This window comes from Aedes aegypti, chromosome 2 (genome assembly GCF_002204515.2).
Source record: "Aedes aegypti strain LVP_AGWG chromosome 2, AaegL5.0 Primary Assembly, whole genome shotgun sequence".
Lineage (NCBI taxonomy): Eukaryota > Metazoa > Arthropoda > Insecta > Diptera > Culicidae > Aedes > Aedes aegypti.
The window spans coordinates 375,958,750-375,982,466 of NC_035108.1; the positions used below are offsets into that span (position 1 = coordinate 375,958,750).

The 23,717-nt window shown below is 33.6% G+C and overlaps 1 protein-coding gene across 2 annotated transcripts in view; it reads left to right on the top strand.

The window, feature by feature from the left end:
* Nucleotides 1–4,442: 4,442 nt before the first annotated feature.
* Nucleotides 4,443–23,717, top strand: part of LOC5572461 — a 252,408-nt gene continuing 233,133 nt past the window's right edge. For both annotated transcript variants that reach the window (XM_021846788.1, XM_021846790.1), the window contains exons 1-2: nt 4,443–4,953; nt 12,178–12,962. The gene's annotated coding sequence lies outside the window, so the exon portion shown is untranslated. The remainder of the gene's footprint in view (nt 4,954–12,177; nt 12,963–23,717) is intronic.

The window sequence follows — 23,717 nt, forward strand, 5'->3', positions numbered from 1 at the left end:
AAAAGTATGAAGAAATCTCACAATATTATTTGACTTATTTCCAAGAGATTTCTACAAAAAAGTATGAAGTCACTCTTCGATATTCCTTTAGAAATCTGATTATGCTAAAATCTTTGAGAATATCAAAATTTGTTTTTGGAAATACGAAGTTTAGAGTTTAAGAAAAAAGTTTATTCCTGCGAAATAATTTAAAAAATTGAAGCGGAATCAAAGAAATAATTTAGTGCTGAAATAACAAAACTTTTGACAATTTTGTCGGTCCTGGTGTTCCTTGAACAGATCTGTTATGGATTAGGCCTTCACAGGTAACATTGATAGCTGAAAAACAATTTATTCCTTGTATAAACAGCATTTTAGCCGAATAAGCTGTCATTCAGCTACCAATGTTACTTGGGTTATTTTACACCGAAAACTCCAGCTATCTTCTGTTAAAGAAGTTCTTTTAGTAATTTTGACTATTTTTGCGATTAATTTTGTCGTAAGTAGTACGAGTTGAAGTTAATGTATGAATTTATTCCTCATTACCGGGACGACTGGTGTAAAGTGTCATAAATAAAAAAAATATTACCGGACACCTGAAGGGAGTCCTTAGAAACATTGGAATTAATAATGCACATAATATGCTGCTTTATGTTAAAACAGTATTGTTTGCATTATTCAGTAAAAAAATATTTAAACAACTAAATATTTAGATATTAACGCGTTTGAGTATCACGTTATTTTTTGCAACGGAGATGTAGCGCGATTCACCGGAATCAGAATCGACTCACTGATGCTGTGTTCGACAAGCGAGGTTTTCCCACTATTGTTGTACAAAATGAAGAAACGTTGCTATTGAAGAATATTTGCCAATTGATTCTAAAGATTTTTTTTCACGTTAGAACCATGTATATTATTTTTTACTTGTTTTTTTTACATACTTGAATTACATTTATGTTGCTTTTGTATTGTATTGGCTCCCAAATGTAAAATTACACCACGGTGCCCCGATGGACCGTTATTATGCAAAAAAAATTGTCCATCAAATCTGAGCACGGGGCTCGATTTCTGAGGTCATTCTTCACCTTGGGGCCAGTTTTTAAAAAAATCCCTAGGAGGAATCTCAAGAAATCTTGATTTGAAGTTTTTGACTTAAAAATTCAATATAATCCTTAATAAAATTTTGCATTAGCACTGAAAAAACCTACAAAAACGCTCAAAAAGTTGACTAAACTGTTCCCAACTAGCATATAACTGTTACCATTGGTATAATTAGAAATATTTAAAACTAACTTAACATACCAGAGTGGCTTAAGTATGTTTTTACATGGCTTAATCCAGTTAGCTTAGTTCAATAGAATGAAATCTAAGCAATAAATTCTTATATACAATTGATATTACGTTCGATAAACGTGAAACATTCAATGCTGAATATAAATAATTTACAGCTTATTTTTCGACTTTCACACTAAGTGACCAGCCCACCAAAGTCTGCCGTATTTATTTTGCTTGAAAAAATTTGTTTCTACTACTTACTACTTACTACTCTTGATGTTTACGTCTAGTTTTCCGCCGAGTTCTGCCCTCACCGTTCTGTGTAAAAAAATCCTTTTCAATACTCCAGCCACAACAAGATTATAACTACACGGGAAACATGATTGTCATATGTCACAAGTGTTCGAAAATTAACAAAGTCTTTAACAACTTCTAACAAATCCTCAATGAGTATTTACTACTTTAGATCAGCATCACCAGGAATTCCACTCTATATACCTGCAACAATCTTTGTTTTATTTTTTTCGGAATTCATCGTCAATCTGTATATTGATTTCTAGATCACGGTCGACTCAGTAACGAAATTCTAGCTGCTGCAGGTAATATCAAAGGCTTAAGAATAAAACATAAAACTGGTAGGCTGGAAAACACAATGAAGTGCAAGAATTGTAGACGAGGAGCCTATTTTTTGGAAAATTACATGGAATGGAAGGAGATGATTTTCAGAATTTACTGTTCAATATTGCGTTTTGTCGCATATACTCCTTGATTTTGCAGACGATGACTTTATTGAAATCGTCCGCAGTGCAGTAAAGCAGAGTTTCACTATTTTAAAGGTGGACAACTAGGATAAGCTTGTCATATCATGTACTCTACCCAAACGTATATGGTTGCATGTAGACAAAGAAGAAAGTTCAGATTTGTTGGTACTGAAGCAGTGCTTGATGGAGATGTACAGTTGTGTTCAGAATAATAGTAGTGTAAGCCGATTTCCATACAAAATGCACAAATTTGGCATTCTGTTACTTTCTTTCCATAGGAGCAATCGGCATGATATTTTGGCAGTAAACTACAAATATAGTCAATTTCATTATCACATAATTTGTTAATTTTCACACTACCGGTTAAAAAGTTGAGCACCAGGCGAAATCGTTCAAAATAATAGTAGTTTTCATTATTTATATATCTGCTGTATTTTGATTTTTGAATTTTTCTAAATTTAAAGCCGATTGCTCATAGGGAAACAAAGTAACAGCATGCCAAAGTTGAGTATTTTGTATGAAAATCGGCTTTCACTACTATTATTCTGAACCCACTTATGACATATGATAATAATGATAACACACGTGTACTAGCTGTGAATATCTCCTTTTATGGATTATGTAACCAGCTTAGGGACCAACTTGCAAGGGGAAATAACATTTCTACACTGTTGCTTGATAAAGGCTTATCTGATTTCATAGATCAATTATTTCGTTAACAACTTCGGCAAAACACCTCGCGGCCCTTTATCACAGAACACTGAAAAATGTTTCGAAAACTAAATCTGTTTTCAATAAAAATGCAAACAGAACAACGATGAATGCAAGCATGCCTAAATGAATCACCATTGTCAATTTGCCCTGTATAAAACGATTATTATTGGCTCTAAAAGCACATTTATTTGAGAACAGGAGCGAAAACTATTGTGTGAATAAAATAGGCAAACTTCAGTGAGCTGGTCATTTAGTGAGAATGCCGGAAGAAAAAGTTACATCATTCAGGTGGAGGTCAGTGGCCCCGTGGAAGATATTCGTGTATGTTCATTCTGATATTGGCGTGAGTGTACCAGAGCTACCAAAGCATTCCAGATTTGAAACAAATTATTGATACTAGCTCTAAATCGACTATACAAGTATAAAAACTATAGAAATCTATGAAAAAAAATCTTAAGCCACTCTGGTAAGTTTAGTTAGTTATTAATGTCTTATTATAACAACGGTAGCAATTTTATACTAGATTAGGACAGTTTGGCCAACTTTTTGAGTAGGTTTTTTCAGTGATATTGCAAAATTTTAATGGAGATTATATTGCAATTTTAGATATAAAACTTCAAATCAAGATTTCTCGAGATTCCTCCTAGGGATTTTTTTTAAAATTGGTCCAGAGGTGCACAATAACCTCAGAAATCGAGCCCTGTGCTCAGAATTGATGGACAATTTTTTTTGCATAATAACGGTCTGTCGGGGCACCGTGTACACTATAATATTTATTTTAAGTGAAAGATGTTCATACAGTCGACTCTCCACATCTCTATATCCACATCTTGATCGAGATAGGAAGAGTTCGAGGCAAAGAACATATTTTTAATGAATACTAGATTGAAAATCACTCCGTTATCAGGAAAATTGAAAACAAATGGGCGTATCGACATATAGAGAGGAAATCGGGAATGAAAATCACATCGAGATAGAGCGATATCGGGATAAGGAGGATACAGAGATAAGGAGAGTCAACTGTATATTTTTAAAACAGGAAAATCTATTCCATCATTCACGGCCTTAATACAAATATCCAACAGGGACGTGTCCAATATTTATGTTTCTGCATTTGAGACCACTTCGAAAACGCAAGGGAGAAGTAACTGTGCACTGTCTCTTACTGCATAAGAATTATTAGCATAATTAATTGGTGAGATCGTTTTATATTATTCATCATCGATTCAAACAATTTCATCAACGGTCAAATCGAACGATCTGACTACTTTTCACCAGATGGCACTACTTATGTTCTAAAACTCCACCCTGCTGTAACAAACATTCTTCTATGCTACCACCCCCTGACTTCAACATAAGTGACGCAAAGCGATCGCACACAAACAATCGCAGCCTACATCCTCTCTCGCCTCAGTCTCTCTCACCGCATAACAAAACAGCTGACTCGTGGTGAGAGAACGAACACCCACTGATGCTGCTTGAACATCGAATCTGTTCTCGCTCGTCGTCCGCCCGCTTGCTTCCACCACCCACTTTTCCCGTAAGCGTTTGTTTTTTATGTTGTTTGACATTTTCTCTCTCTCGTTCTCACAACATAGATGTTGTTTCTTACCCCCGTATCTGCTCCAATGGGCAAAAGTAGTGTTGGTGAACTCAACCAGATGGTGGACGACGAAATCGGAATAGCAAGCAGCCATGATCGCCTTTCGTTGCCCGACTGACTGTCAGTTGTTGGTGAGAGCAGTTCGAAGAAAGTGAAAAAACATCGCGGCTTCGGCTTAGAGTTCACGGCGACCTCCTCCGGATTCGATTAGGCTTTACATTTAAGTGCTTATGGTGCATTTTGTCATCATTCCCAGTGTTTGAGGGGGCAAAAGAAAAATTTGATTGCCCAAAATTCGATTGCATAGTGAATTTTTAATCCAGTGGATTAGGAACGGGCACTTTTCCTGATTTGTTCGACCTATGGGAAAATAACGTTCCCGAAGAGATGGCAAAAGTTCGGAAAAAGCCAACGAGGTGTTACGAAAGTGCGTGAGATGAAAAGTGTGCCGTCGAAACGGAAGTGGCAAGTCAGCAAACAAACAAACATCGAGAAAATTTCAGTTGCTCCAGTTTTGTAGTGTTTCTTTTTTTTTTTTTGTGTGCCTCGCATAGTTATCAATATTGTTTGAGTTGGAGCCGAAGTATTGGAAGCATACGCCAAAGTTCAGAGACAGCACGGGTAAGACATGGTGGAAAATCGGTGTGGGGTCGGATTTTCTTTGTGTTGTCATCCAGTCTTCGTCGCAGTACCTTAGCAAGTGCTAGAGTATTTAAGGGAATGGTGGGTGCATGGTAGGAAAAGTGGAACGAATATGAAGGAAGGTACACAGCTTGTTGTATCGAGTTTTTGTTTCCGGATGTGATGTTCTTAAAACAATATTATTGATCGTATGTGTAGGAAAGTGTGCGGTTGCTGTCGTCCGTACGCCCGTAATACTGACTTCATATTGAGAATAGCGAGTGCTGCTGCCAAGCTAACTAGGTGGTGCATTTCGAAAGCGGCGATTAAATTGCAATGTTCTTTTCGAGCGCTACTACTATCTTAGAGTTTTGCATTTTATGTGAAAAAGGGATACAGTAGATGGATATTTAATTACTATAGATACATATATCGTTTCAGCGAGGAGGTAGGGGTATTGATTAGACATAAATTATTCAAACATGAATTAGCCTATTTGCTTCCTCTCTCTGGCGTTACAATTTAACTGAGACGAGTACTGTTTATCAGCTATAAGGAACATTTTCAAGGTTATTAGCTAAGAACTTTTGATTTGCCAGACCAAGCTGAGGGTTGTGGGTCCGAATTCCGTCAGTCGAGGATCTTTTTGGTATAGACATTTTCTCGCCTTCCGTATCTTCGATCTTGCGTTTAATTTTTACACATGTAAAAATGGCCGATTGGCAATGAAAGATCTCAGTTAAAAACTGAGGTAGTGCTCATAAGGACTTTAAGCTGAGAAAAAGGCTCAGTCCTAACATCAGGGAAAGGAGAATAATATCCTTTATCAGTACAAGGCTTCAAATTGATTTCAGAGAATGTCAACACAAAAATTAAATCCCGAACTTCAATATATACCATTGCTCCAGTAATCTTCTGTGAAATTTGATTTGCTATCACAAGAAATATATTTCAATCTCTTAAATATCTCAGTCAGTTCACAATAAAAATAAATTGCGATAGCTTTAAGACCGCATCTCTTATGTAATCTAAAAAATGCACTAAGAGACATTGTCTTGAAGTAATACCTAAAGGGTACAGATTCTACTCGAAGACTTCGAAAATTCTGCTTAATTTGAAATCAAACTTGGAAGTGTAACTAGGATGTCACTACCTGAAAAACCTGGAATTATCAGGGAATTTTGATAACAATCAGGACAATTATTTTAGGTATTTTAAATTTTACAGTAATTCATGGTAGAATACGTGAACGACAAAGGATTTTTGCGTCAAAACCTAGAGCGATCATTATTTGCCAGAACTCTCTTCAATCAATAAAAAATTTGGCTTCGCCGCTATCAAAAGGATATTTGAGCTGTTCAATGAAGATCCTCTCGGGTATGGAATTTTACGAATAAACTCAAACATGATTGTTTTTTTTATATTTCTGATTTTTGATCAGTAAAGGATTCACATAACTAGGGCCGGTAGCAGGTTTCTTTTAAGAGACTTGCTCTCTATTTTTATGCAAGTTTCTAAAAAGTCTCTATTTTTGATGAAAGGTCTCTGAAGTATATATTTCAACCAAAATTATTGCTAAAGACTCTTTTTTCCTTATCTTGCTTGCAGTGAATTCTGATGCAAAATTTCATCTCATATTTCTTGAGAAAAGCTCCAGAAGTTATCCTAGCGATTTCTTCAGAGATTTTTATCTGGAATACTTTCAGGAACTAATTCAGGGTTTTCTCCAGAATTTGTTTCAAGAAATTTCTCTACGATTCCTTCACCAATTTTTCAAAGGATGCTTAAAGGAATTTCTCCAGAAGTGATTCAGGATCATTCCTACACATTTTAAGGAATTTTGTCCAATGTTTTTCCAGGAGCTGCTTCAAGAAATCTTGCGGGATTTCTAGAAAATCTTCTAAAATTTCCACAAGATTAAGTACTTCCAGAAATACTTATTCATCAAGGGTGATTTAAGAACTTACACACATTTTAACAGAAGTTACCCTAAGATTTGCTTTAGGAATACGTCACGAATTTTCTTCATCAATTTCTCAGCTTTTTGGGAAATTTTCATTTGCATTTCCCTGGAGAAATGCATGGAAATACTCCTGGAAGAATGCTTGAAAATGTCTATGACAACTTCCTTGAGAAATCTCTAAGAATTACCTGAAGAATTCCCACAGAAATCGTAAATAAAATAAATTTAAAAACTGAAAAACCGCATTTAGTACTATACTATACCATTGATGAATACGCGTATTTCAACCTCAACTGTAAGGCCGTCTTCTTAAATCGAGTAAAAAGGGAACAAACTCTAGTGGAATTAAATGGTATAGTACTAAATTCGGATTTTCATTTTTTTATAGGTGTTCCATTAAACAGCTCGAAGATTTATTATCAAAATAAATTTCCTAAATTCCTTTCGGAAAATTCAAGAGTTATAAATTTTGTTTCAATGAAATTCCTGACAATATACCTCACATAAAAACTAGTTTTTTTTCTAACTCTCTTTATTAACGAGATATTCAGCCCTGCGCTAGTTCATCTCGGCACCAACGGCTATACTTCCCTTCTGAATAAAATCATTATAAACTTGACGTCATACGTGACTATCTTGGGGATGGGTTTCGATCGCAGGTTCCGGCGTGAGAGGTGATTGTTCTAACCACTACACCAGGCCCGTCCCCAGCTTAAGTAGTTTTTGTAGGATTTACTACAAAAAATCTTGTCTTTTTTATAATGGATCGTGATTGGCGTTCAAACGGATAGAATTTTTACTGAAGGTATTTATAGCTATCATTCTAGAAATTTTTTTGCATTAACTCCGAATTTTCATGATGCTATAGCAAACAGATTGATGTAGAAGCCATTTGTTTACCTCTTGTACAAATTCAAACAATTTTTTTTGGAGTGTTTATTTGTTATTATTCTAGTTGAAGTGTAACGTGAAAATTTTGGCCTGTTGCTTTTTGGAGTATGAATAGATTTTTTACGAAATTCTTCAACAGAGTGTCATGCGAGGAATGGAGAAAAAAAAGTAGCAATAACAGATGGACAATGGAACAACGAAAGATAAGTGATTATTTATGAACTTTTCTCTGGAGATGAATAATTACAGTATAATTTAAATCTTTCTAAATAATCCAAGAAAAAAAATCTCAAAAGGTTCCATTATGATTTTATGGAAGATCCTTAGGGGCGATCCATTAATTACGTAAGACAATTTTCGGGGGTTTTCAACCCCCCCTCCCCCCATGGTAAGATTTTTTGTATGAAAATTTAAAATAAATTGTATGGCGCGTAAGAAATCTCACACCCCCCTCCCCCCATAAACCCTTACATAATTAATGGAGAGCCCCTTACCAATTTCTTTTTGAATATTTAAAAAAATCTTTTCCTCCTTTCTAGTTATTTTGCAAAATATTTCTCCACAAGTTCCTTTACCACTAAGCTGATTTCGGAAGCAACAGTGTTCCTGGGATTTGAAACAAATTTCCTCTGAAGATATAAAGGCAGGAGATAATTCTTGTGTTATCCCTGATTTTTTTCAGAAACAAGTAGAATTTTTGACGCAATTTGTGATGTATTTAAAAAAAAAATGTCTGACAGACTTTAAATGAACTTTGTGAAAGATTTTTTTTTTTGGAAAGCTGTTTAAAGGAATTCATTGGTGAATTTATAGCAGAACCTTAAACGAAAGTTTTCAGAATAAGATTTAACTGAATCAATGAAGGAATCGCGGAGGAAAAAGTTGATGCTTTGATAAATTACATAAGATTTTTCTTAGCTGAATCCGAGAAAAAATTTCAAAATATAATTGTGGGTAAAATATAAACATATAAAGAATTGTTGTTCTCCTGGATAAACGTTGAAAGTATGTACAAATCTCACATTATCATGTGACTTGACATTTTCCAAGAGATTTGTAGCAACAGTTCTGAAGCCACCCTACAATACTTCATGAGGAATTTGATTAAACTAAAATTCTTCAAGGAATATCGAAGAGTGGCTTCATAAATTTTGTAACAAATATGTTGGGAATTAATCAACTGCTCTTTGGATTTTTTTTTTCAAGAATTTATAACATAATAAATTTGTTTGACGCTAAGTAGTTTAGAGTTTGAATAATAAGTTCATTTATGAATAACAAGTTCATCAAAGAAAGTTTTTATTGCTGTAATAATAAATTATGATCGATTTTATTGGACTTTTTCACACCAGGTTAAATTACTGTCATCCATCTGAAGAATTTTTTGTAATTATTTGTTATAAATTAATCCTTATTTATCGTCAAAAGTCCCGATAGGTCGCAGAACTACTCCTGCACTCCCATGATTCACTTTGGCAGGGGGAGAAGAGTTTTCTCGACCGAATCGTCTAAAACTTTGCAATAAGAAGCATTTCAATACGACGCATAGTATGGCCAAATATGGGCTCAGTAGCTCAGTGGGCTCAGTGGATGTATAAATTTTGTGAATGAATTTTTATAAAAGAAAACATCATCACCGGACAATGGAATAAAACGTATATTTTCGATAAAAAAGGACATGAGCTCATTTTGGTGGTAAGATCGCCTCTAGTTTAGTCGATTGGCTAAATTTCAGCTTTTCATATTAGCAAAAAGTCAATTAAATGCACAGGTATTCTCAAAAAATAAAAAATAAATTGAACCCTTGCCCCAGAAGCTTCCGTCGTGTTCTAGTAGTGGATCAACTGATGGAAGCAGTTTTTTTTAGTAAATAGAAGTATAAGCATGAAATAAAGTGCCATAGATGATTCTTATGCTTCATTCGAAAGATTTTAATTGCTGCTCCGAGGTAAAAATGTTGAACTTCTGAAAAATCAACTATTATGTTTGAAATTCCTTGCAGTTACTGAACGGCTACTACTGGAACACTAGAGTTACTACTGGAACACAAGTGCTGGCCCCCCAGGCCCCCTGTTCTTACGCCAATGGCCCTGGGCATAGAATATCATCGTACCTGCCACACGATATACGAATGCGAAAATAACAACTTTGTCAAAGAAAGCTCTCAGTTCATAACAGTGGAAGTGCTCATAAGAATGCCAAGAGGAAGAAGAAGATTACTCAATTGAATGTCGATTTTGACTTCTGCTAAGTGAATTAGCGATGAATACTTAAAAAGAATAGCAAATAAGGCAGCATACATTTATAACTTAACGCTTAAATTGGACCACCTCTTCCCCTCTTCTTGTTACGCTTAAGATTTTCCAAGAACTTTTTGAAGTATTCGCTATAAATCTATGAGCGTATTTTTTTTAATGAAAAGATTTCCAGTTTATGAAGTATTTTCTCTATTGTTGGAGAACCTACAAATCGAAAGCCAAAGGTGTTTGATAATGCGATTCAAAGAGTCTTTTTTTAAAGGTTTTGATTTTCTCCATAGAAAGTTTAGGTCAGTTTATTTTTTCGGCCTTTCTTAGATTTTTCCGCCCATCTTACTGAGAAAGTACGAAATCTATCTATTATATTTTTTGGTATTTTTTGTTATGCCATGGTCGTGTTTTTTCAGATAATTTATTAGTTTTGTTGAAACTGAATCACACGCAGTTGAAAATAGTACATTGGCTGTCTGATTAGTTCATATTTTTAGATAACTTTCTTCTGAATCTTGTTAGTTATGGAATTCAGATAACTTAATAATATATGATATCTTTTTTGTTTTAATTTCACTTTGAGCTATTGTCGTACTTTTGATATCTGTTCGGTTGTTACTTTTCTACATAATTTTAGCACTAGCTCTTTCCGCACGTCTTTTGCAGTAGGGACGTCGGTACATCCGTCTTAATTGGTAGCATTCCAAACTACTCGTCATTATTTCGACGTAGTAGAAAAACCCAAGACGCACTCACATCAAACTTAATCGACAAACTACGTCAACCGACGGGTTTGATGTAAGCCAAGTTTAACTAGTTCAATTTCTAAATCCTCCGCGTGGGAGAAGTATAACTATCTCAGACACTCACTACAAAAATGACCAAATACGGTGGAAATCGATACATTATTCTGGTCCAAGTACCAAGACCCGGCACACGATAGATCCCACAAGTTTCCATCGTCGCGTCGCGACGGGTCAAAGTTGTTGCTCTGGTTTTATTTCGACGAATGTTCACGGTTTGCCGATCTCCAAGTTGGTAGATGCTAGTGATCTTTGCAATTCAGTCGGATCCGATTGATTCGTGCATTGCTGGTGCGAATGTGTTTGTACCTCACAAGCACGAAACAATATATTGAATATTTCTCCTAGACGTAGACAAACTAGGGTGAGATGATTCAAGATGCACTATTAGCAAAAGTTTACCAAAAAAATGTAAATGGGATTAATTATGAACAATAGTAAAATAAACTTGATCTATCTCTAGGATTATCTCGTAGTTTTTGCTCTCCAGCTTCCTTTTCTTCTTCTGCTTCTTTTTAGCATTACGTCCTTACTGGGACAAAGCCTACTTTTCTGCTTAGAATTCAATGAGCACTTCACCTGAGAGCTTTCTTTGCCAAAGTTGCCATTTTCGCATTTGTATATCGTGTGAGCCGCGGACTCTAACCACTCGGCTAAGGAAGGCGCATTGCTTCCCGTAAAAGACTACATTCACTTGAAAAGTTAAACGAAAGTTCATTATAGTACAATTGCTTGAGAGTTTGGAATTCAAATCTGCAAATGAAAAAAAAAAAAAAATATCCGTTAGCAAAATTTCGGCCTTACAGTTGAGTCGAAACACGCGTATCTGTCAAAGGATACAAACTCTAGTGTAATTAAATAGTATAGTACCAAATTCGGGGTTTTCATCTACCTATGTAAAGAAAGTTTGACTGAAAACTTAAATTGTCACGTCATAAAACAACAAATAGCTATAATTTTTACATTTCCTAATCGGTTTCTATAATATTTGGAGTAAAAATCCCTCACTTGAATAGCATTCGAACCACCATGACATTTATAGGACTTGTTTTGGATTGAGCTAGAAATTTTTAAAAGAAACTTTTGCCCCACTTTACTCTACAGTTACTCCAAGGATTATTCAAAGAAATCTGTTAACCCTCTAATAGCCAACCCCGCCTTTGTGTATTTTAAACTCATAATTATATAAATAATGATGACATGACATAGCATAAAATTCTACCCTACTGATGCATTTCACACTCGTTAACCCTTGCATGGTTCAGCTGTTTTTTGACTTTTGTCTTTCTTCTCTCGGTTCGATTTTCATACTCCACAGAATAATAGCTGACGGTGGTGGTGCAATGTTCAGCCAGTCGCCGTTTGTGAAACCGCGTCCGTCCACCGCAACACGAAATCCACGCCGCGTTGACGAATGACTGGGCTTGCTGTCTGTTCACAAGAGAGCCTAGCGCCTCCGCTGCAGTCACCAATCAGCGTCCACCCCGAGGAGAGCTTTGCTGGAGCAGCGTATAATATGGCACTCTGTGAGGCCCACGCGATCGTACTAATCTCATGATACGTCACGCGGCATTTATTGGAGTCGAGCCGTTTTGCTGCAGAACAGTACGAACACAACTCGATCGAATCGCGAAACAAGGTGTTGGTGGTGATTGTTGCTGCTGTAGTTCAAACGAAAGAGTGCAACTTGAGTGCTGCTGAAATCGAGAAGAAACAAAAAAATCCAATGGCAACGAAAGAGTTGTCTCGAAGATTTTGTTGGTAAAGTGCCCCCATAGTTTTGGAGCGGTGGATGGAGTGTCGAAAGAAGGGCAGAAATTAAATTTGATGAAAATTAAGTGCTGAGCTGAGGCAATTCAGTGTGGGGTTTCATCGTGGTTCGAAAAAGAATAGTTTGGAGAAGTTTTTTTTATGTGGGGAGAATAAGTGAGAGGGAGAGGTGAATTAAGTGCAAAGAATAAGGGAAAAACTTGTGGAAAAGATTGTGCAAGTTAGAATGGAGTTGGTACCCTGATTGAAGATATATTTGAATTCAGAAGAGTGGAACTTGGAACAAAAGTTGTGACAACAATTTCCGTTGGGTTTTTTTTGACGAATGAAAAGGTAAGTTATAGGGTTCGTGGAAAACTATAATGATGTTTATTTTTGGAATGCATTTGCAAATGATGGTATTGTTTTATTTCAATCAAAATTTACTACAATACGTTATGGAATAAGGTAATGCCATACAAGTGCTGAATGCGGTTGGGAAAACCATTCATATCAGCCTTGTTGAGGTGTAAGGTTTCAAAATAAAAACAAATTGGCATGCAAATTCAAATGAAATTAAATAACCCCTCTACCGTAAGTTTCATATTTTCCCGCAATGAAAATATTCAAATCTCGATAACTTTTTTGTTTCTCGATATTTTTGCACCATTATGTCACAAATTCTCGAAAAATTCTTCTCGTCTAAGAATCTGTGTCAATATTTTTCGATGGTCGACTCGATCCAGAGATATTCCAGAATTCCTTGGGGGACCGACGCGTAGCTATAATTCACGTAAATATCTCAGGCTACAGAATTATAATCGTATTCGGATATTCACTCTTCAAGTTTAAAAACATATTCAAACATCCATTTTAAATATCAGACAGTTAAAATTACATACGAGAATTTAAGAAGAAAAATATTTTTCTACATATTTGGACGCTTAACCTTAATTTTTGCTTCAAAACTCAACTAACTCATGTTCACCACAAGCCGCGCAAATTTTGGATTGGGAATATTGTGTTTTGATTGGTAACTCATTCTTATGTAGACCCAGTTTCCTCGAGTGACAGTTTTTATTGTAAATATGGCAGATAAGGTTTGAGGACATTTGGTCGAATGACGTTTGGTCGATTGACATTTGGTCGAAAGTACATTTGGTCAAACGGACATTTGGTCGAATGGACGTTTAGTCGAATGACAACAACATTTCATCGAACGGTTATTTAGTAATGGTTGATTGAAAATTCATTCGTTTCAACAGGTACAAACCCGAATTTATTTTGAGCAAATATACTTTTCATCGGAAGTCAATAACGAACGGCTTTAGGACATTTCGTCGAATGACATTTGATCGAATGACGTTTGGTCGAATGACATTTGGTCGAAAGTACATATGGTCGAAAGGACATTTGGTCGAATGGACATTTGGTCGAATTGCTTTGGACCTTTTTTTTTGCTGGCATGACGTTTATTTATTTATTATTATTTATTTATTTATTTAACAAAAATTTGGAAGAGGGAAAAACCCCTTTGAGTGATTTTTATAAAAATCTTTCTCAAAGAGGCACAAAACCTCTTCATCTTTTCCAAAACGTTATAATATGAATATATAATCTAAAGACTCCAACGGACATAAACCATAACAGGGCCAAGTGCATGAATTTCCAGGAGAAACAACATCATATGGATAAAGGAGGGTCATCAGGAAATTATGGTACTAATCTGAAAATAAACAAACAAAAAAAATGCACGAGTATCAAACAATATATGAAATTTCATTCAAAAAGTCAAATAATAATTTCAAAATAGAAGGACATTTGCTACCAAGTATATCACGAACAGATCCAGGAATACAATTCATAATGTTTTTTAAGCGATTCTCAAATTTAATTCTAGGTAGGACATATTTTGAACATACAAATACAATATGATCAATATCTTCATAAAAATCACCGCAATCACATAAATTTGAATCCTTCAAATTTATACGATATAAATGACTGTTACAAATATAATGATTTGAAATCAATCTTGAAAAACAACAAATGAAGTTTCTACTAAAACTTATATTTTTAAACCAGGGAGAATAATTAACTACAGGACAAATAGAATGACACCATCGACCTTTGTCACTTGAATTCCAAGAACTTAGCCATTCATCTAAACAAAATGATTTAAGTTTAGAATAGTATTCTGAAGCAAAAATATTACGGTTATAAATTATACCACGAGCAACACCCAGTTTTGCTAAACAATCAGCTTGTTCATTGCCATATATATTACAATGAGCAGGTACCCAAACAAATTTTATCAAAAATCCTCGAGAATATAAGTTAAATAACGTTTTTTTGAGTGCTAAAAATATATGATGTGATTTGAAATTGAAATTAATGGAATTCAATGCATGTAGACAACTCATGCTGTCAGAACATACTATAAATAAATTTGGTTCACAATCATTAATTAAGTTACATGCATAGTATAAAGCAGTTAATTCAGCTATAAAAATTGAACAAGGATTTTGTAGTTTCAAAAAAATGACCTAACACAGTATTATATACTCCAAAACCTGCAACATTTTGAATAAGAGAACCATCCGTGAAATAAAAATGATTGCGATTAATGCCTTCAAATTTCCTTTCAAATAATAAATTAGCTAAACGAGAATGTTCATGTTTTGGAATTTGTTTCATCTCTTCATATAGAGAAAAATCAATTAGTGGTTGAAATGTATGAACATTTATATTGTAATTATGAAAACCAATAGAATTATCAGGATTTAAATTTAACGCGGAACAATAAATATAAGAACTTAATATTTTACTTGTGGGATTAATTTCATATAAAGTTTGCAAGGTATTAATTATTGGATGATTGTATGAAATGCATTGAATCAAAAATTTACAATTTAATTTGTGAAAACGAATTTTAAGAGGTTCAATGCCAGCTAAAACTTCGATGGATTGAGTATGAGTTGAACTCATTAATTTTAAACAAATTCGTAAACATCGAAATTGAATCTTCTCTAGTTTTGAAAAATGAGTTTGAATAGCACTACCAAATGTGAAACATCCATATTCTTTTACTGAACGAATAGTTGTTTTATAAAGGGTTATCATATCAGAAGGGTGAGCACCCCACCAAGTACCAGTAATAGTACGGAGAAAATTTATTCTTTTCGAACATACTTTCTGAATATATGAAATGTGATTCTTCCAATTTATTTTGAATCAAACCATATACCAAGATATTTATAATCAAAAACTTGTTCAATTTCATAGCCGTTTAAATATAAACAAATATTAGTGATTGAATGTTTTCTAGAAAATATTATATATTTTGTTTTTGAAATAGAAAATGTGAAACCATTATTATGTGCCCAGGTATCAATGTTATCTAAGGAAAGTTGCATAAAATGTCGTATGATTTCTCTGTTTTTCCCACTAATAGATAAAACATTATCATCTGCAAATTGTATTAAATAACAACCATTAGGAATAATAGAAGCCATATCTGAAGTAAATAAATTATATAAAAATGGACTCAAACAAGAACCTTGTGGAAGTCCAAAACAACTATAACGAATAGTTCTTGAAGATCCGTTATGGAAAAAGTGCATAATTTTTAAAGAAAATAAATTGTAAATGAAATTTGAAATCATGTTAGGAATTTTTAAATTATTCATTTTGTCGAAAAGCAAATCAATCAAAACAGAATCATATGCACCAGAAACATCAAGAAAAGTAGAAACAACATCTTGTTTCTTGTTAAACGAAAGTTGTATTTGAGAAGCTAAGAGCGCAGTACAATCACGAGTACCACGACCTTTTCGAAATCCAAATTGAGAAGAAGAAAATATGTTATTACTCTCAGCCCACAGTTCCAAACGATTTAATAACATACGTTCCATAAGCTTACGTAAACATAAAAGTAAGCTTATAGGTCTTCGACTATCAACAAAAGATGGATCCTTACCAGGTTTTAAAATACTTACTACTTTAACAAAACGCCACTCAGAAGGAATAATATTTTGAGAAATAAATGAATTATATATCGAAAGTAAATATTCTTTTCCATCATCTGGTAAATTTTTAAGAACAATGAATTTTATATTATCAATACCTGGAGCAGTATTATTGGTTAGTGATAAGGCCAAATTCATCTCCGCTAAAGAAAATGGAATACACAAATCAGGAAAATGATTCACACATCTTGTTTTGTAATTTACAAAATTGGGAACAAAACTTGGGCATATTTTGGATGCAAATAGATCAATCCACTCTTCTGAATATTCTAACACATTTGGAGAAGTACAATCATAATTCCTCAAATTTCTAGCTACGGACCATAATTTTGTAAGTGAAGTATCTTTATCGAGACTTTCTACAAATGTTTTCCAATAGTTTCTTTTCTTGAATTTAGTAATTCTAGTGAATAATGCTTCAGCTTTCCGATATGAAAAATAATGTTCCCTACAACCAGATTTACGAAATAGTTTAAATGCAGCAGATTTATTTTTTAAAGCAATAGTACACTCATTATCCCACCAAAAAGAAGGACGCTTTCTCTTAAAAACACCTGGAACAACCTTTATTTTCTGAGCTTTATGTAAACAATCAGTTAAAAGTTTTGAAAAAATGATTGTACTTCTCCAACACAGAAAATGAATTACCATCATTATACAAAGAAAATGATACATAATCGGCAAATTTAATCCAATCCACATTGTTACATAGATCAGGAACATGTACTTCTTGTGGCATTTTGTTATGCATGGGATTTTGAAATTCAATTGAAATAGGTAAATGATCACTATTATTTGGATCATCAATAGTTTTCCAAGACGACATCATGGATAAACTATTAGAACAAAGAGATAAATCAATACATGATGAATGAGAAGGAGGTACTGCAATTCTGGTAAAAGATCCATCATTTAAAATATTTAAATTTAACTCATCAATCAATTCCAATATCAAAGAACCTCTTCCATCAGAGCTATGACTACCCCACGCTATATTATGGACATTGAAATCACCCAATATATAATAAGGAGAAGGAATTTCTTTTAAAATACATTTAATTTGCGATAAAGAAAAACTTACGTTGGGAGGTAAATAGAAACAAACAATAGAAAATTCAAAACCATCTTTTCTAATTGAAACGGCAATATATTCAATTTGTGATTGTATTGATATATCCAAATACTTAAATTCAATATTATTTCGTATTCCAATCAGAACTCCTCCATATGAATCACAACGATCTTTTCTAAAAATTTTGAATTGTGGAACACGTAAAAATTTAGATTCTGTTAGCCAAGTTTCATTTAAACAAAAAATATCGGTATTTAAGCTATTTATCAATGCTTTTAATCTATCGAGTTTGTTAATGATACTGCGACAATTCCATTGTAAAATATTCAAACTATTTGTATTTTTTGAAGCCATTAGGATGAAAACAAAGATGCAATGAGTGGTCCAAAATTATTCAATTTATCCAAAATAGAAGCCACAAAAGGTAAGATAATTTTAATATTTTTTTTCCAAAAATCACTAAGACCTAAAAATTCAACTAATTCTTCTAAAATATTCAAAATGGAATTATCGCTACCTTCATTTTTTCTATCTCCTGAAGTATTATTAGTGTTTGAATCAACATTATTAGAGGAGTTATCAACTTTTTGAAAACCAGGAATGATTTTGGGGGTATTGGAAGTATTGAGTGAAGGACAATGTGACTCATAAGAAGTAGATGGTTGAGGTTCAAAAGTAGGAATAGATTTTCTTGAAGAGTTATTATAAGTTCGTTTTCTTTTGTTCGGAGGATTGTAAAGAAAATTATGTTGTTTATCATAATCATTATCGTCGACATCAGGTAATAATGTAAATGAATTTGAAGTACTAATATTATCAGAAGATTTCATTATGTCAGCATATGATAAAAGATTTTTGTTTTTAATTTTTTTATTCAATTTTGATTGATGCTCAATATATACAGAACATTCTCTCAAACTAGTATGTTTTTGTCTACAATAAATACAAACATCAGAATTTTTCTTACAATCTTCCGATGAATGAAGATCTCCACATTTGGAGCATTTCAATTTATTCGAACAAAAATTAGATGTGTGGCCAAAAAGGAGACAACGCTCACAGTGCATGAGCTTAGGGTAGTAAAGTCTAACATGAAAAATGACGTTATCAATCATAACATAATCTGGGAGAACAGATCCAGGAAATGTTATTTTTATACAATTAGATTGGACATATTTGGATTCATTACCACTAAAAATTAATTTTGATAAACGATTACAATCTAAAATACTAACAGGAGCAATGGATTTGTTTTTAAACATACCAGTACCATTATTCCTAATGTCGTCACAATTTAAATCTTCATCGTATATAACTCCACTGATTTCACAAGAATCACATGGAGCATACACACGATAAGAATTTACAAATAATTTTGATTCTAAAAGGGAGTTGGCATCCTCTCGAGATGCAAAAACTACTCTTAATTTGTCGAGAGAAATTTTCTTGATTTCTTTTACTGATTTAAATTTTTTGTAAACCTCAGCAGAAATCAACAAAACATTAATAGGTCTCTCCTTTTTTTCTAAAATAAACTACGTATGGACCCGGAAAAGTGGACGGATAATTTTTTATGCGGAAAGGTTTAACTGAAGGGGTTTCTATAGAATGATCATTTTCATTTGAATCTCCTTCACCTGAATCAGTTTCCATAATTGTAGATAAATTCAAAACAATAAATATAGGATAGGATAGGAATAGAGAAAAAGAAACTTACTATACTATAATAATATAATAATGATACTTATCGAGCTTTCAACAAAGAAAATGTGTAGTTGGAACCACCAAATTGAAGATCCAGGAATCTGATATAATCCAAAAATCGTGCCACTCGAACAGCAATACTCTTGTCAATACACCAAACAAACTTGAAAGCCACCGCCAAATCAACGTACAAACAAACGTCCCAGGAACGTAGTCTTCAAATCTTCCGAGAATCAGATCCCACACGCACGCAAGTCTCAAGATTGCACAACCACTCTTTAACGAATCCAAACGATCCAAATACAGTCCTTGAAACACCTCCTTACACGTTAATCCTCACAATCGGAAATTCTTGAAAAAATCGTTTCTGAAAAATTGAAAAAAAAATGACAAGCAGAAAAAAGACCATCCAAGCCGGTCAAAGCCTACTTACCTTTTTTCGGCATGACGTTTAGTTCAAAGGAAATTTGCTTAAAAGCTTATTTTTAAATGGTGAAATTATTTGTTGTTTTCTAAGTTTTGAAAAGTTGGTAAGATAATGTATTATTTTGAGTTATCTGAATCTAACCTGAAAACCTGTTGTTGAATAAAAACATTTTTTGGGACATTTTATGTAGTCTTATTTTCAAATTCCATACGTCTTTTGATTATATGAATTTTTTAGAAATATTTTTTAAAAATAGATTTATACATTGACTGAAATATTTAGTATCATCAATTAATTATTCTTTAAAAATATCATCATTCTTTGAAAAACTGCTCAACAAGTTTTTATTTTATTACTCAACGCTGTGAACATAATACTTGCATTATTTATTATTCTTTTGAAAAGTCATCGTTCTTTATAATGAACTGCTGATCTTCATCTGATGAAAGAATTCGGAGAGAGTGCTTGGGATCTTTCTTTGAATTCTGGGTCTTGCAGCTTACTGTAATGGGTAAAATTTTTGAATGCGGAAATCATAATTAAAACGGCAGGAATAAATTGCTTCAGGGCAACCTTTATGGCGAAGAGAATGTCAGGTGTCGGTAACTCTGCTTATGGACAATTGGCTCATGTTACTTCCAGCTTAATAAAATTCCTCAAGCAAATATATGGCTTTGATGACCTCGGGTGAATAACATAGTTTGCAGTAGAAGCTTTGAATTATTAAAAATGAAAATTGTGCTGATTCTATGTATCGCGTAAGGGAAGACGAGCCAACTGAAGAGACAAAAGTTAGCTTGCTTCCATTTAAGATCAACTTATCTCGAATTACAGAACATGCCTGAACGAAAAAGCAGCATGAAATATTGAAAACTCGAGGTTGAGCTATATGTTGGGAGAGCGTTTTGAGCGTTTTGAATAACAAAATTTTGCTAGTTTATTAGTAAAATGGCTGATACTTATTCAATTATTCAATTTCTCTTGTATTAGCGACCAAAAGCTATTCTCGACTATAGTCAGAATAAACGTAAAACTCTGTTTCCATACGATTCAGACTCGACCACTATCCTTTCAACGAAATATCGGTTCGACCAAATATCATATGCTTTCTGTTGCAACTAAACCTTTTCGACCAAATGTCCATTCGACGAAATGTCCATTGGACCAAATGTACTTTCGACCAAACGTCATTCGACTAAATGTCATTCGACCAAATGTCTTTCGACTAAATGTCATAGATTCATAACGAACCTATCTGCATGATTATTTTTACCTTCGCCATACATCGTGGTTAGTATATGTGCAGTGCATGTGCTAGTGTCTATATGGGATAAATTATCTGGAAAATATTCTTATTCTTCAATTAATATTTGAATTTAAAGACGGGACATTTTAATTTACCCAAGTTTGTAGAAAATAAAAAATATTTTTGTCAATATATCGCTCAATGTAGGATACACAATAATCTGTTGAATTTATTATTCTGTCAAAATATCATCATTCTTTAAAAAAATTCCTCCTAGATATTCTCGACGCTCAGTTATATGAATAGTAAACATTGTTGAGTTTATTATTCTTTCAAAATGTCATCGTACTTTACATGTAACAGCTGATCTTTATTCAATGACTACTTCCAGTGGGGGTGCTCGAAACCGTTATTGCCTTTCAAGATTTACAGCGTGACCGTGGGTAATAATTTGGAATGCGGTGACCAGACCTGATACAATTGGCCATAAAACAATGTGGTAACCTTGAAGTGTCTGCATATGATGTACATTTAAACGTAGAAAAAATGGACCAATTTTGATGGCAATGGCATTTAGGAAACGATTCAAACAAAATGCATGTTTTTCCATGGTGAATTATTGTTGATATTGTGACTTCCAGCTAAATTACATTCCTTGGGTAAACATGTGGTTTTGATTACGGAGTCGATGACTTCGGCTAATAATAAGTTGATAATTATTTCAATAAAAAATAATCAAATAATAGTATTGACTGATAAAAATGATATAAAAAAACGTTTACAATGCTAGATTATGTGGGTGAGTCCGGGTGATCAACTGGAAACCCAAAATATCGGTCGTCGCATAATTAAAACTTGAAGATTGTTCATGATATACCAGTACACCAATGCAAATTTCATACATTCTATTATGTTGTCCTAGCATATCCTAGCATAGTCTCCTGTAATAGCACCTAACATACATGCTTCCCCCGCTTTCAAAATCTTTATAATCCCTACAATTAAATTTTTGATTAAAATTCCTTTCAACAAAATATAATATGCACCTCAAACAAGTTTATTCTTTTCGACCAAATGTCCATTCGACGGAATGTCCATTCGACCAAATGTTCTTTCGACTAAATGTCATTCGACCAAATGTCATAGATTCCAACAGTGAATCAAATTGTCATCAAAGGAGATGAAAAACAAGCAACAAAGCAAGTCGCTCACAACCCGTTTATCCATACTTTTGCGGATTGGGATACAATCAGAAGCAAAATTGTCATGACAATCACAGAGCACAACATTGTTGCAACCTTTTCAACTCGCGATTAATCAGTTATTTCAAACACAAAACCAAATTTGTTTTATGCATGCCGTTCGATAGTGTGTCAATGTTTACCAACACAGAGAAAGCTCTCCAAAATTGCAATGCGAAACTCAGAAAATCGCTGCGCACGTGGTGATCGATTTGTCATATTCTGTTCAAGTGGTGATAAACTGATGTTGCGGAATAAAATTGTTGCAACAAGAATAGGAGACGACAATGTCTTTGTTGCTGGGTGTTGGGTGACAATTTATTCACTGGATTCCAATGAATATTCTTTTCAATGAGAAAGGCTTCCCTATCTATCTGTTTGTATGTTCCGAATTGGCTTAAGAATTGAGAAATATCACTACAACACTTGGTTGTACAGAATGATGTTTTGCGTTTAAGACATGTAAAAGTCTTAAAAACTTATTTTGTGGTTATGTTATTGAACTATTACAGTTTCGTTTTGAATGCGAACTCAAAAAATAGAGTAAAGTGGGGCAAAAATTCGAGTGCGGCCAGAGTTTCTTTTTAAGATATCTAACTCTATTCAAAGTAAATAGTATAAATGCCATCGTGCTTCGAATGCTATTCAAGTAAGGGACTTTCACTCCACATTTTGTAGCAATCGATTGAGATTTGAAAAAGTTATGGCTATTTTTTTTTAGACGTGAAAATTGTAATATTCTGTCGAACTTTCATTGCATGGAACAACATAAAAATAACATCTTATTCGATTTATTATGTAAGGGCGTTTCAAGGCAAGTTTTTGCATAAATGCTTATGAGCCATTTTTCGTCTTTAGTGGGGCAAAAGTTTGAATCAGCGGAGCAAAAGTTCGATTCATATTTAATCTCGCAGAAATAGTTGAAAATTGCCTAAAATCTGTATAATATATTTTATTCTAGCGAAATTTGCCTGAAAAAAGTCATTATAATTTCATGTTTCTACTTAGTTTTGCTGCTATTTCTGAGTAAATTTCAATTAACCTTTTTTTGGGCAATGTTTTCATAAAAATTTAGTGTGTATTTCTCTGGATGGTTTAAAATATGCTAGCGATCTTTTACCCTACACTCGTTTCGAACTCTTGCCCTACCGGTGGTTCGTTTAAGACAATCAATTTTTAAACTATTATAACTAAAAATTGGCAAATATTCTGATATAAGTTTGTTCAGCAAAATTGTAGCCAATATTTGGCTGTGTGGTATTTTTTTGTTTTCAACGGCTACAGTTTATCTGAAAATTTTGACTATTCCACTAATGTTGAACTTTAAACCCCATCTACTCTATTATTATACTTAGCAAATTTGATTGATATTTGAGATTAAAAATTTTTGA